Source organism: Glandiceps talaboti (genome assembly GCF_964340395.1).
Source record: "Glandiceps talaboti chromosome 19 unlocalized genomic scaffold, keGlaTala1.1 keGlaTala1_19_unloc_1, whole genome shotgun sequence".
Lineage (NCBI taxonomy): Eukaryota > Metazoa > Hemichordata > Enteropneusta > Spengelidae > Glandiceps > Glandiceps talaboti.
Window position 1 is genome coordinate 343,530 of NW_027554288.1, and position 15,869 is coordinate 359,398.

Below are 15,869 nucleotides of genomic sequence, written 5' to 3' on the forward strand. Positions count from 1 at the left end.
GGGTGAAAATATTTGACTTTATATGCCCTTAGGGGGAAATTTTGAAGATTTACTGAGAATATCCATAATTCTTTTTAGTGATCACAGACACATTTAATTTACCATAAATTGTTTTTGTTTATAAAATTCTGGGTGTGCGCAACCCCATATTAAATCATATGAGAACAACAAATAATAGCAACCTCCACTTAGAATAACTAGAGAGCTGATTTGTTGGCAAAATATATCTAGACATAGTAATACCCATATTTTCTCTGTTTTGTTGTGATTTTGTTCATTCTCACACGTTACCATAATACATGTATCCTTTGTGGAAAGGTTATGTTAGATAATTACTGTCTTTAAGAAATACTATGGCATGCACACACACACACACACACACATGCACACACGCACAGACAAGTACTGTCTTTAAGAAATACTACGCACACACACAAGACATGCACACATGAACACAATATTTCAAAATTTCTGACAACAGTATGGGAAATTCTTTTCATTTATTATTCATTTTATTTTAACAACTTGCTGTCCATTATTAAGGCAACTACAACAATAAGAAAAAGCCTGGCTTTGGGCCAACAACCCTGAAAAAAACAATTGACAAAAATTAGACATTATGTTATTTTCACTGAATTTGAAACTTGTTTTAAAATTGTTGTACTCCTTTCCAACTCATCTGGTATAACTCATAATATAATAACTCAGTACTGGTATATGTATCATTGGGTTAACAATAAAGTAGTTCCTAAAATCATCACAGCCATTGTTTCAACTGTGCTCCTAATTTCATTTAGCGGACACTTTTTTAGTTAATCGTACACTTTTTTTAGTTAATTGTACACTTTTTTTCAGTTAATTGTACACTATTTTTAGTTAATCGTACACTTTAAGTTAATTGAACACTTTTTTTTTACTTAATCATACATTTCTTTTATTTAATCGGACACCATGTTTATTTAATCAGACACAAAGGAAGTATCCGCATACCGTTAATCCATGGATGGAACTGTCTATGGCCCACTCCCTACCTTGTCACTGTTCAAATGCAATCAACATGTGCTACCGCACCTAATTTTGCACCTGTCTCTCAGTAAAGTGTTTGTAAAAAATCGACTTTACCTAAATGGGTCTCAAACACAGTACCTCTAGTTATGTACCTATTCATCTATCCAAAGGTACGTTCTCTAACTACTTCACTACAAAGTGAGATAGATATCATCTCCAGATATCATTTGTTCATTGACTTGACAATGCGTATGTTTACAGGGTTAATAAGAACTGTGGATGAGGAAAATGGAAATACTGCTTGATTTGAGACTGTCGTTTTGATACAGAACGAATCCTTCTGGGTTCATGGATTTCACGCTAAACGTTTGGGGGAAATTCAGATTATTTAGCCGAGAAATGCTGGATTGGATTTCTATAGCGAATTTTGTAATTAACATAACAATGGTGAGAGGTTACATAACAGAGCTCAGATACCTAGGTTGACTTTCTGGTGAAAAACCTAAAAACTCGTCAAACTCTAAGTATAACGTCGTTATAGTACACGTCCTCGGACATTAACAGTTTTTATTTGGACAGTTTTGGTTAACCCATCAGTTATTTAGTCCTCAGCTGTGCCTTGGACAAAATAACAGACAGGTTAACCAAAACTGTCCAAATAAAAACAGTAAATGTTCTCTGATGTGTACTATAACTATCAGTTATCCACTCAAATTCCTCCACTCAGGATCGAAACAGGTCGTTTTAGAGGTGAGGTGTTTCAAGCTCGCCGCTGTGTGTTTTGTAATACAGATTAAAATTGAGGACGAATCCCACTTTTTATTTCACTGTTGATTCTACTAGGTATTCAATTTTATAGTGACTAATAAGCCCGATGGGCTAGGTGATGTATTAACTCTCTGATATTGTTATTGGCAATTTTTAAATGTATATCACATGTCAACATCTCTTACTATCAGTGATATGCAAATGAGGGCTTGGGTAGTGACACTGGAACTTGGTGAGATGTTTCTAGAAGTGTTATTTTGCAGATGTTGTTCAAATTTTTTATAATTGGCACTGGCAACCATGACCATGCCAATGGCAACTTCTAAATGGGAGTACACTTTGGTCAAATAATGATATTCTGTGGGCAATTGAATACAAATTCATTAAAAATATTCAAATACCATGGCAACCATGACCACGTCCACAGCAACATCCAAACAGAGCTGTATTTCACAAAGATAGACAAGTGAACAAACATTCAAAAAGTGTATGCAAATATGCCTTAGCAACAACAAAATGGGAGTACATTTTGGCCAATAGCAACAGCTAAATGGTACCATATCTCATAAAGATAACATCGCAAATTCTTACACCAATGAATACACATTTCAAACATTGATAAAAATAGACAAGTGAACAAAGATTAAAAATGTGTTTGCAAATATACCTAGCAACAATGACCACACCCATAGCAAAAACATTGGAGTACATTTTGGTCAAATAACAATATCATCTTGTAGGCTATTCAGTAAACATAAAAAAATTCATGCAAATATCCCTATCGACCTTGACCCCACCAATAGAAAATGATGTGATGCCAATAAATTGACGATCAATTCAAATAAGACAAAATATACAATCTTAAGTATTGATTGGTTCCCTTGAATTTAAGGGGGTCTCACTAGATGAAGTTAAAAGTTCACCTTTTGTTGGGGTCATATATTTCTGGGAATAAAGATTATTATTATTATTAATAACAACAGCTAAATGGTAGCATATTTCATAAAGATAACATCGCAAATTCTTACACCAATGAACAAACATTTGAAATATTAATGAAAATAGACAAGTTAACAAACGTTCAAATAGTGTATGCAAGTATGCCTAGCAACCATGACCACGCCCTTAGAAACAATAAAATGGGAGTACATTTGGTCAAATAATGATATCATCTTGTAAGTAATTGAGTAAACATTCAAAAATAAATGCAAATATGACCCCACCCATAGCAATAGCTAAATGCAGGGCTTAAAACTCGGGTAGTCTCACATCCACAGACTACCAATGTGCATCTCTGGGCTACCAAATTATGGTGGTAGCCAAATTGGGCAACAAAGTTTTTAATGAAACTATGACAACTTGACTATAGGACCTGTGAGAGGTCACATTTAACATCTTATTTGATGCCATACTTGACGAAGGGAACCGAGATGAACATTTTTGGATGTATGGGTCACTATAGGGACACATGCATATGGGCTACCAACCATTGCTCTTGGGCTACCAATCTCAGATGATGGTAGCCCACCTGGGCTACCAAGAAACAAATCATTGACAATGACATAGTCCCAGCTCTGATTGGATTTAATGAACAGGCAGTTTATGTTGTCATTTTCTTGATATCACTACTCTGATCAAGCATCAACACTTGTGAACCTAAATCAAACAGACTTAGATATGTTGGTTCTGCTCGTTGGACATCGAACATGCCTACTCTTCAAGATGACATGATGGAATAAACCATTCAACAATAAAGGATAGGTCAACTACGGGGGTGGGGGGTGTGGGGACCTGGTCAAGCATGGCTGAGTTATGGCTTTGGACATGAAAACTGTGCCAACAAAATTGCTGCCAGGAAGCCATATCAGATCATATCACGACGAAAATGGATATGCACATATATGTCCTAGAACACTGTCCTAATACCAACTTTGAATGAGATCGGTTAAAGAATTTCTGAGTTATGGCTTTGGACATGGAAAATTCACAAACAAAAATGGCTGCCAGACAGCCATATTGGATCATATCACGACGAAAATGGAGATGCACATATGTCATAGAACACTGTCCTGATACTAACTTTGAATGAGATCTGTTAAAGCATGTCTAAGTTATGGCTTTGGACATGAAAACTGTGCCAACAAAATTGCTGCCAGGAAGCCATATCGGATCGTATCACGACGAAAATGGATATGCACATATGTCATAGAACACTGTCCTAGTACCAACTTTGAATGAGATCTGTTAAAGCATGTCTGAGTTATAGCTTTGGACATGGAAAATTCACAAACAAAATGGCTGTCAGGCAGCCATATTGGGTAGTATCAGGATGGAATTAGATATGCACATATATGTCATAGAACACTGTGCTCATACCAACTTTGAATGAGATCTATTCAAGCATATCTGAGTTATGGCTTTCGACAGTAAAAAATTGCAAACAAAATGGCTCTTAGCTGGCCATAATGAATCGTATCATGAAATAAATTGACATGCATATGTATGCCATTTTATGTTGCCCCTGTACCAAGTTTGAAAAAAATCAGCTCAGGCATCTCCAAGAAACGGCTCTTGACGGATAGACGAACAGATGAACGAACGAACCCCAATCCATAATTCCCCATCCCAAAATTCATCCAGAAGGAACTAAAAACACGAATTTCGAGCTCTGAAATAGTAGCATATTTCATAAAGATAATGGCGCAAATTCTTACACCAATGAACAAACATTTGAAACATTGATGAAAATATGCCAAGCAACAAGACTACACCCATAATACAAGACCACATCAATAATATTGGATTGTATCACGACGAAAATGGATATGCACATGTATGTCATAGAACACTGTCCTAATACCAACTTTGAATGAGATCTGTTAAAGCATGTGTGAGTTATGGCTTTGGACATGGAAAATTTGCCCAACAAAATGGCTGCCAGGCAGCCATATTGGATCGTATCACAATAACAATGAACATGCACATGTATGTCATTGAACACTGTGCTAATAGGTAACAGGACAATTGTCCCCTGGACAACTGCCCCCGAAGGACAATTGCCCCCCGGACAACTGCCCCTGAAGAACAACTGCCCCCCAGACTACTGCCCCCGAACGAAAAAAAAACTAGTATTACAGATGTACGGGTTTGTCATTCATTAAAAAGTCACCGTCGACAACTTACCGCCGCAATTTGCATACATTATACTCACTAAACACAAACACGAAGTCATTTTTTTACTGGAAAAGATTTATTTATTATCAGTTTAATACAAAATATACAGGTAATCTCTTCTCAGTCGTGACTAATTTCCGACTTGGACTTGAACGATCCCGTACGAGAGTATGAGAGTGTAAGTGCTAGAGTGCAACGTTAGAACTATCCATACTTATACCGTTCAACTCTTATACCGTTCAACCTGTATATGATATTGATTGTTGTCCAACTGATGTCTTCACTGGCGGAATACACAAATTGCCCTGAGCCTTCTGTTGTGTATTGTATTCATAATTAAACAGCGAGCAATAATCGGTTATAGAGTGTGGTAAATTATTGTGTATTAAATCGTAAACAAAAACACCTACTAAATACTTGTGTAACTTAAACACGTCGAGAATTGTTAACTGGTTGAAAAGAGGAGAAGAATGTTCCAGAAAATTATGTGAATTACGGCCGTAAGTTAAATCATCATGCCGACATTTATGAATGACGTAACAGTTATCACAGATAACAATAGAGTAAAACATGTGAGTGAGTAGTAGTGAGTATAATGTACACAAATTGCGGCGGTAAGTTGCAGACGGTGACTTTTTAATGATTGACAAACCCGTACATCTGTAATACTACTATATTACTAGTTTTTTTTTCGTTCGGTGGCAGTAGTAGCAGTATCATGACAACAATGAATAAGCACATGTATGTCATAGAACACTGTCCTAATACAAACTTAGAATAAGATCTGTGCAAGCACGTCTTGAGTTATGGATTTGGACATGGAAAAATCACAAACAATATGGCTGCCAGGCAGCCATATTGGATAGTATCATGATGAAAATAATTATGCACATGTATGTCATAGAACACTGTCCTAATACCAATATTGAATGAGATCTATTCAAGCATGTCTGAGTTATGGCTTTGGACATGGAAAATTTGCAAACAAAATAGCTGTTAGGCAGCCATATTGGATTGTAGCATGAAACAAATTAACATGCATATGTATGCCATTGTATGTTGCCCCTGTACCAAGTTTGAAAAAAAAAACAGTCCAGGCATCTCGAAGAAACAGCTCTGGACGGACGGACGGATGGATGGACCCCAATCCATAAGTTCCCGTCCCGGACTGCGTCCAGCAGGGACTAAAAACACGAATTTTGAGCTCTGAAATGATAGCATATTTCATAAAGATAACGTCGCAAATTGTTACACTAATGAATAAACATTCGAAACATTGATGAAAATATATGCCAAGCAACAAGACCACACCCATAATACAAGACCACATCAATAATAAAAGTCAAATGAATTGCATAGATTACAACTATGTTGGATAGGCAACTCGATAGTCATTCAGGAAATGAAAACATATAACCTAACATGGCTCATGTATGAATAGATGTTTTAAAAAACAATACAGTTGTGCTTCAACACCATTGGCGCTATTTTCCTTGATCCAAATTTGAGAGAATTCAGTCTACTTATGTCCATGGTCAGACAATGTTAGTCCCACTGCTTTTTGTTTCAGTCTTTTTTCATCATTTTTTTCCTTTTCTTATCTCATTCATCAGCTTGGTAGAGGTTGTTGGTAAATCATGCCCAAAGTCTGTGTTCGCATTCAAACATTCACGAACTTGTCCTCTTCCTGTAAATAATAATGAGAAGAAACAATATCCTGTTTAAGTGTTATATATATATAGATATATATATATGGACTTCTGCTCTTAACAGAAAAACTAAACAAAAAAAGAGTTATTGCAAATGGTGGCTATGTACTTTTTAACCCAGTGCGAATAAGAAATTGATTGGGGATATTCCATTATTAATTAAACCTTGTGACACCGTGAGGTCGTCAATGGCAGGTCGCGCGATCCTGCCGATGACAAACCACAGATGCCAATGCTGTATGATCCATCACTCCTACGTGTTGGTTTACATGAACTGATAAAGACGTTATGGCAGGATAATGTGGCAGGATCTACATCATTGTCTTTTGTCAGATTTCTTTAAACAAACGAAGTATTTGATATAGTCGTCTGTGAGACGTATCATTATGCTGCCAGACTCACATGTATGCAGTATTTGTGTATGCAAATTTGTTTGTATTTACTGTAAACATGATAAATATTTTACCCAACACCCATACTATCTGTCTATTAATTTTTACAGCTAATTTCCAATTGTAAATGTAATCCTTGTATTTATCAAAAAAATAAATTTCACATGCTTTTTTGACCAAAAATGTGTTTCATACCAATTTTCCCCAATTTCTTGGTAAAGTTACTGATCATACATTCATGTAAGTTAAAATTCAATATTTCATAATTATATACTTGTAGATGAGACCATATCCCACCTGTTTTGGTGTAAAATGATCACTATCAAAACATTGTGTACAATTGTGTGCAACCTAAAAAGTCCTAGGGGGTCATTTGCATGGAATGTCTATGGCATCTTTAGGTAGTCCCACATCTAAAAACTACCAATGTTTGACTTTGAACCACTAAATAATGCAAATGGTAGCCCAATTTGGCTACAAAGTTATGAATTGAACAGTGACACTGTGTGGCACATTAAAAAAATAATGTCCCCAGTTTGGTATTATTTTGTGTTGATGGTATGTACCAAAACAAACCATTGTAAACATACTGGCATATACATAATGGCAGTAGATTCAAATCTTCATTCAACGCACATATCTTTCAACACTGACAGGACACACTATTGGAATTACTTCAACTAATCAGGTAACAAATTTAGAGCTCTACTATAGATCTGATGATTGATTTTTGTAGTGATCTCTGATGCAAAAAAAAAAATTCTTTTTGTGTTAAAACTGTCCTTGTCTTTCTATACTAGTATATAGTTTGAAAAAAATTGTAACTTTCCTGAGAAAACTAAGCAAATGCTGACTAAAAAAAATGATTTGCAAAAGATTAGAGTTATAAATTTGCAGAGAAAGAACACTGGGCTCTAACTTAGTTTACTGCATGACAGCAGGTTTTTTTGTTTTTGTTTTGTTTATTTATGTTATTTTTCCTGTTTTCTTGTTTATTTGCTGTTTGTTTCTAACATGGTTCATGGGCTCCCTGCGGTTCAACAAACATCTCCTTTGCATATGAAAAGTAATCTTGTTCTGACTGGTAATGTAGTTGGTTATCACGGTTTTTAATGCATACCACATCTTAATTGCACATATCCACTGTAGTGTAGCTAATAGAAGGGGTGGCTAAAATAATTCTAGGGTTTCATTTGGTGGGTCTTAACATTTCAAGAGGAGCTACACAATTAGTTTAACAGTAAATTTGCGTTCATTTCCAAACTGTACAACTGGAAATTTATTGATATTTCAAGTGATAAAATTAAAATGAGTGAATAAAATCAACTTGGATTTTTTTCCTATATCATGATTACTATTTTTTTTTAAAATTGACCTACCTGCCCAATATGTTGGGTTTAGTTGCCCGTTGAGCATTTTTGTTTTTGCCATAAAGGAATATATTTGCTTATCAAATACCTAGTTAACTTGCTAATGTTATGAACCCATATTTACTTAGTACGCAAATACATACTAAATTAAATGTTAAAATCTGAGTAGTTTCGATTAATGTCAGCAGCAATGCATTACTCATTACCGGTAAACACAAAAAGAAAAAAAAAATAATTGTCCTTACCAGCATTTGTCTTGAAAGTATGATATTTGGGCTGTTCATTATTGGTTTTATTAGAAGCACCAAGATCCCCAACTGCAATAAAGGTAAAGTAATTATAATTGCATTATTGACTAGAATTTCACATGTATTCTGCAGGTGGTAATTTCAAAACTTCCCCAAAGTATTATAGCTAAGGTACATATTTCTACTACCACTTAAGTCAAGAAGTCATTGGGCCAATTGTTTTGATAGTTGGTGAGGACATCACTTATGGTTTCTAGTTGATCACATTACATGTATGGGATATGGGTTAAAAAATAAGATTTTTGTTACAAAAAGATCAACTGATCTTGCTTACACTTGCTGTTGATATTTCTAGTGAATGTGAAAAACCAAAATATATTAGGTCTTGAAATATGCTTTTGGGGTTAGAAGTCTCAAATAAAAATTACCTGGGCATATTAAGCTGAAATATTTTGAAGGTATGTTCATGTGGTTTGGATATGAAGAAAAATGGTGATACACTGGCCTATCTGGTATAAAAATTAGCATAATACATTTTTCTAAAAATCAAAACTCAAAAACTACTAGACCGATTAAACTAAAATTCAGTGAGGGTATGTTTTAGGAATGTGAACGTTGTGATGAGTGATATTCACATTCTGTCTAAAATTTGCATTTCTGTCTAAAGTCTGAAATGTAAACTGTGGTGGGTTTGTTCTCTTGGGTGTGGATATGAAGACTTATCATATGTCTATGTCAATATCTCCCCATTACATGATATGGGAAATTAAAAGTCATTACATTCACATTATATGTCACCGGGAAGTGTCTCCTTAGTGAATAAGATATGGCGCTACCAAATGTAAAGAAACAAAATGGGGATCAATGTGCACAATTGATGTCACTATAAATTATTGCAAAAAATAAGATATGTTCCAGAACTGCTGTAGTAGTATAGAATGGATAATACAGACATGTATGAGCAGAATTTTTCCATGTTCCCTTAAATGTGGAAATTATTGTAAAATTGTGAATTTAAGGATAAGCTTTAAATTTTCAGAAATATTGCAACATATCAGTAAATTCAATTGTGCATTGAGGTAATTTGTCATATTGTGTATAAACTATAACCCAAACACTGAGTATGCAATACAAATATATGGAGTTATACAATGGATAAGATGGTGGTTAGCACTAGATTTCACATGCTGAAGTCATTTGGTAAAATAAGATAGGCGGTTATTGATAAATCTATGTAGACAATAAGTGTCATCTGTTTGTGAGAAGGATGCAGGTAAACTGGACTTAAGTATGTAGTGGTGATGTTATCAAAGCTGAAGTACCTGTACTTACCATCAACTTTGCCTATTGAATCACACATAGTTTGAGCTGAGACTCTGGTGGCTGAAACGAAATTCAATGTAAATTATTCTATTGGTCATAATAACACAAACAAATGTACATCATATACATACACTCCAGTACATATGTGCAACATTCAACATATATATACAAACAACAGAATTGTTACAACCAAGCAATGCATCAATATGGATAGTATAGAGCCTGGCTTTCATGATCAAGTTAAACTAAGTTACAGGTAAGTTATTCCTTAGTGTTCACATCTGTGTTATTGTGTGATTCCATGAATCAAGAATATATTAGTCTTGTATATACAAGAATAACGGTCAAATCTTACATACAGTAAGATATGTGATGATTATATATGCAAAGTAAAATAACAGAAATCCAGAGTCATGTATATATGTTCCTACCTGGTACTGCTGAGGAATTGTGGTCTGGATCACTTTGGAAGGAGCTCCCTCCTGAAATGAAATGATACATAGAAAAGGTTTGGTTTAGAATGTTTTGAGATGTCATTCATGGTTGTTTATTCATAAAGTGTGCACTTTTCACATTTTATGACCCAAATTTCAAACCTGTGGTGTAATGTTTATTTGAGCAACATTCTCACGAGACATCATAAGTAACATCTCTACCAAATATTAAAGCAATCTGTGTAAGTTGTTCACACACACACACACACACACACACACACACACATGTTTCCATGATACTGTAAAACACATTGAACCTGTCAAAACAAGCGACCTATCGGTCAGAATAGCTCCGCTGTTTGTTTTTTTTTATTTAATTTTTTATTTTGGTGACATGTAGAAGTGGTTCAGGTCTTCAGCTCTTCACTATGCAGTTTTGTTTTAGCGATGCAATAAAGTGGTTAGTGGTTTCATATGATGTCTCACTATAAAACACATTTTACACAGAAGTTGGTAATGTATTGTACTTTTATACCATAGTCACCATTTTATAACAAAAATCTACTGTTATGAAAAATTGCACAAAATCTCAGAAAAAAATGACTGGGAAATGCACACAAGAAAAAGAAAAAAAGAGGATTTTGAGGTTGGCTATAAATAATTCCAGTGTCTTACAGCTGTAACCCTGGAAAATTTTAATGATGAATGAAATAAACTAGGGATCTAAAATAATTTTGAGGCAATTTGAATTTCAATTTTCTAACAAATTTACAAAGTCAACAACATTCAACTTGTACTAGTTGTGGTAGATATATATAGGGAAGAAATGTATTAATCGCCATCTTAGTTTCCGTACGGCGACAATCTCAAGTACCCGGAAGAGAGTCATTCTCAGCCATACGTTACAGTGGTAACACTCGTTCATGTTCGGTTACCTTTCACAAAGAAAACACAACGAAATGGTTGAAATGATCTTTTTTTTATTTCTTTTCATCACAACAACAAAATCTGCATGATCAAAAGTGTTGTAAACTAAACCAGAAAGAATTATCGGACTGGCTAAACTTCCCGATGAACTGGAGTAAGGTCCTACTACTTCCAAGTAAGCCTCGATAGTACTAGAGTACGTGAGAAAATCGTCTCAAACTAGCGATACAACTTTCAAAATATAACTTGACATGTCTTCATTTGTTAGAGTTGTACAATTCAAGACGGGTTTTCACTCGAAAACAACAATTCTGTGAATAATGACACTCTGAACGCAGCGATTTCTCGGACGATGTTACCACTGTAACGTATGGCTGACAACGACTTGCTTCCGGGTTAGTCCCTCGTGCATACGGGTGGATTGTCGGCGATTAATACACACATCGTCTGATATTTTAATTCAGTGTTTCTTGTGACCGGCGCCTGTCAGCAGACTCTGCCATTTTTTTCATCATTCCATTGTATTTAAACCTTGTACTTGACATTTCGCAATATTTATAATTCTCAACAAAATACCTCAACATGCCTCACTTCGCTCGTACTCAAAGCAGCCCCGCGCGTAGTCCTGCTTGCATACGGAGGAATTCAGGACTCGATTCTGACAATTGTCCCTCCCCTCCGGTGTTTAGAGTCAAGTCAGTAATACAGACTCGTGCACCCGAGGACTACCCCGCGCGGTATGATCACTGACACTGATGACATGATGAGAGAGAACCTTTTCGGATTTACATGTAAAACGGCATTACTGGGACAAGCCATTAAAGAAGCAAGTCCACTTGTTATCAAAGAGTACCAATATTTACACATGTGATGATGGGCTCTTACATAACACAAGTAAACAGTGTAGTTCACAGCGTAAGATCATTTCTAAGGAGTGGGTCAATTGAGGCAAACCTTATCTCCGTCTTATATCAGTTGTTATCAATTTATTAGGCTATTATAAGTAACACTACAAACAGCTTTAGAGATGCAAACAACTTTTATGACACCCGTTTTCGTCAGGCAAGCCCGCGGGTTTGTTGCACTTGGACCGTTAATGGCTTGTGAATGTCATGGGGAAAGATACGCAAAACATAATGCAAAGTCTGAAGCCAAATTAAAGTTGTAATTATTTTAATTATTTTTACTTGCCAAATATTTGCATTTTGGAAAGGCAAGGCACGTTCATGTCGTTTAACTTTACATGTGAACTGTCGGCCATAACTTCAACCGCATGCCTGGCATGCCCTTCCTTACGCAAGTTGTCTGAATTCTGGTTCACTGTCACTCCAAATTGCACGACAATATAGAATTAACCACAAGTTACATGTTATCTGAAAACATCACACTTTTATAGTGGGTCTGAAGTGTGATTTTAGTGAGTACCAAGAACGTCCTGTGTTGATACTCAAGATACTTGCTGTGGAAAATCGCTCGGTCGAATGAGGTCACCTTCAGCTTCTGGTCGAATCAGGATAGAGTATGCAAATGAGGATGTTGCGGACTGGCTGATTATGTAGAAGGGTGCAGAATTGGATTTGAAGTTTACAACCCTGTTTCGAACAAACGCTTGTCATTTGGGCACCCAATGCGTAGAATTATGACTTTAGCACATATTACATTGCTTGTTTGACGTCAATAGTGTCTTTTGAAAAGTGGCAGTTTACTTAAAGTCTCGTCGACTGATTTCCAATATGGCGTCGGTCATTATGCGGTCATTATGCTCATTAACACATTCATTTTTTTTTCAAATTACAAAAAAAAAATCATAAAAAATAAAAATGAGGATGTGCTGACTTGAAATTAACAAATCTGAGTAAGCTACCCCCTGTGCATCAACACGCCAGATATCAAAGCAATCTAATAAGAGGTTTTCAAGGAGTTGATGAAAATGACATTTTATGAAAAAAAATCATAAAAAATTGAAAATGGCACAGATCAACTTGGCATGAACAAATCTGAATAGCCTCCCCCAGGGAACATGCACACCAAATACCTAAGAATACTGACTGTCACTTCCGGAGAAAATAATGAAAATATAAAAGTTTGACGGACACCTATGATTCACTCTACTCTCTATACCTCAATACCCACCTATACCTAAAGCTACGCTTTCAGCTTTCGCTGACAGCGGAGCTAAAAAGGAAAATTGTCCTCACCCAATATCATTGGCATTTCTCAATTGAAATTGTTCACACACACACACACACACACACACACACACACACACACACACACACACAGATGTTTCTATGATACATACCGGTATAACACTGAACTGAAGTTCATCATATTTATTCAGAATGTAATGAAATGTTACACACATGGCACAATCAAAAGAGGTAAACTATCCTTCCCTTGTGTACCTAGTGACAATATACACATTAAAATTTCTCCCTATGGTCACTTTCACCATAAGGGGAAATATACATACACATGTACCTAGTGAAAATATACACATTAATATTTCTCCCTATGGTCATTTAAACCATAAGGGGAAATATACATACACATGTACCTAGTGAAAATATACACATCAATATTTCTCCCTATGGTCACTTTCACCATAAGGGGAAATATACATACACATGTACCTAGTGAAAATATACACATTAATATTTCTCCCTATGGTCACTTTCACCATAAGGGGAAATATACATACACATGTACCTAGTGAAAATATACACATTAATATTTCTCCCTATGGTCATTTAAACCATAAGGGGAAATATACATATACATGTACCTAGTGACAATATACACATTAAAATTTCTCCCTATGGTCACTTGTACTATAAGGGGAAATATACATGTACCTAGTGACAATATACACATTTTAATATTTCTCCCTATGGTCATTTTAACCAAAAGGGGAAATATACATATACATGTACCTAGTGAAAATATACACATTAATATTTCTCCCTATGGTCATTTAAACCATAAGGGGAAATATACATATACATGTACCTAGTGACAATATACACATTAAAATTTCTCCCTATGGTCACTTTCACTATAAGGGGAAATATACATATACATGTACCTAGTGAAAATATACACATTAATATTTCTCCCTATGGTCATTTAAACCATAAGGGGAAATATACATATACATGTACCTAGTGAAAATATACACATTAAAATTTCTCCCTATGGTCACTTGTACTATAAGGGGAAATATACATGTACCTAGTGAAAATATACACATTAATATTTCTCCCTATGGTCATTTAAACCATAAGGGGAAATATACATATACATGTACCTAGTGAAAATATACACATTAATATTTCTCCTTATGGTCATTTAAACCATAAGGGGAAATATACATACACATGTACCTAGTGAAAATATACACATTAATATTTCCCCCTATGGTCATTTAAACCATAAGGGGAAATATACATATACATGTACCTAGTGAAAATATACACATTAATATTTCTCCCTATGGTCATTTAAACCATAAGGGGAAATATACATATACATGTACCTAGTGAAAATATACACATTAATATTTCTCCCTATGGTCATTTAAACCATAAGGGGAAATATACATATACATGTACCTAGTGAAAATATACACATTAATATTTCTCCCTATGGTCACTTTCACTATAAGGGGAAATATACATATACATGTACCTAGTGAAAATATACACATTAAAAGTTCACAGCAAGGTCAAAATGGCAGCTTCGAACGATGTCGTCTGCCAACCTCAAGAGAAGAGAGCAAGATTTTCATGAGGTATATTATAAAACACATATTGCCTGGCCTATATTTGGCCTATAGCACCCGTTTATTACCCCCTCGTGACTGTGAGTTACCAGAATTACATGCTATTTCCTGAGGCCGAAGGCCGAGGGAAATAGCATGTGATTCTGGTAACTCACAGTCCCCCGGGTGTAATAAACAGGTGCTATAGCCCTCATGGCCAGGCAATATGTGTTCAATATACATATACCTAGTGACAATATCCACATTAATATTTCCCTCTATGGTCACTTTCACCATAAGGGGAAATGATACATACATGTATACCTAGTGACAATATACACATTAAAATTTCTCCCTAAGGTCACTTTTACTATAAGGATAAATATACATATACCTAGCGACAACATATACATATAAATTTCCTCCTATGGTCACATTTCCTGACTTGAGTTTGTGCTCATTGATTGCCAAAAGTTTTCACTCGTCACTATATTGGGAATAGAAATGATATGTTTATGGCAACTTAAACCTTTTTCTGCTATCAGAGGTAGTATATTACTCGATAGTGAGATATTTTCGGCTACCATTAATTTTGCTATTTAGGATACAGGAGATTGCACCAACCTGCTTTTGCTCCCATGGCAAATTCTTCACACCATAATCACAGAGAATTTCTTCTCCTTCTTCAATATCTTTAATTGTGAAGAGGCAAAGCACTGGTGATCCATCCAATTTAAGTAATTTCATTTTGGAATT

General features: G+C 35.3%; 1 long non-coding RNA gene across 1 annotated transcript; it reads right to left on the bottom strand.

The window, feature by feature from the left end:
• Positions 1-5,609: 5,609 nt before the first annotated feature.
• LOC144453238 (uncharacterized) lies at positions 5,610-10,642 on the bottom strand. The gene is made up of 5 exons (XR_013482393.1): positions 10,624-10,642; positions 10,424-10,474; positions 10,002-10,052; positions 8,667-8,738; positions 5,610-6,637 (listed from the first exon to the last, which is right to left on the bottom strand). It is a non-coding gene; the product is annotated as an uncharacterized LOC144453238 (long non-coding RNA).
• Positions 10,643-15,869: the final 5,227 nt, after the last annotated feature.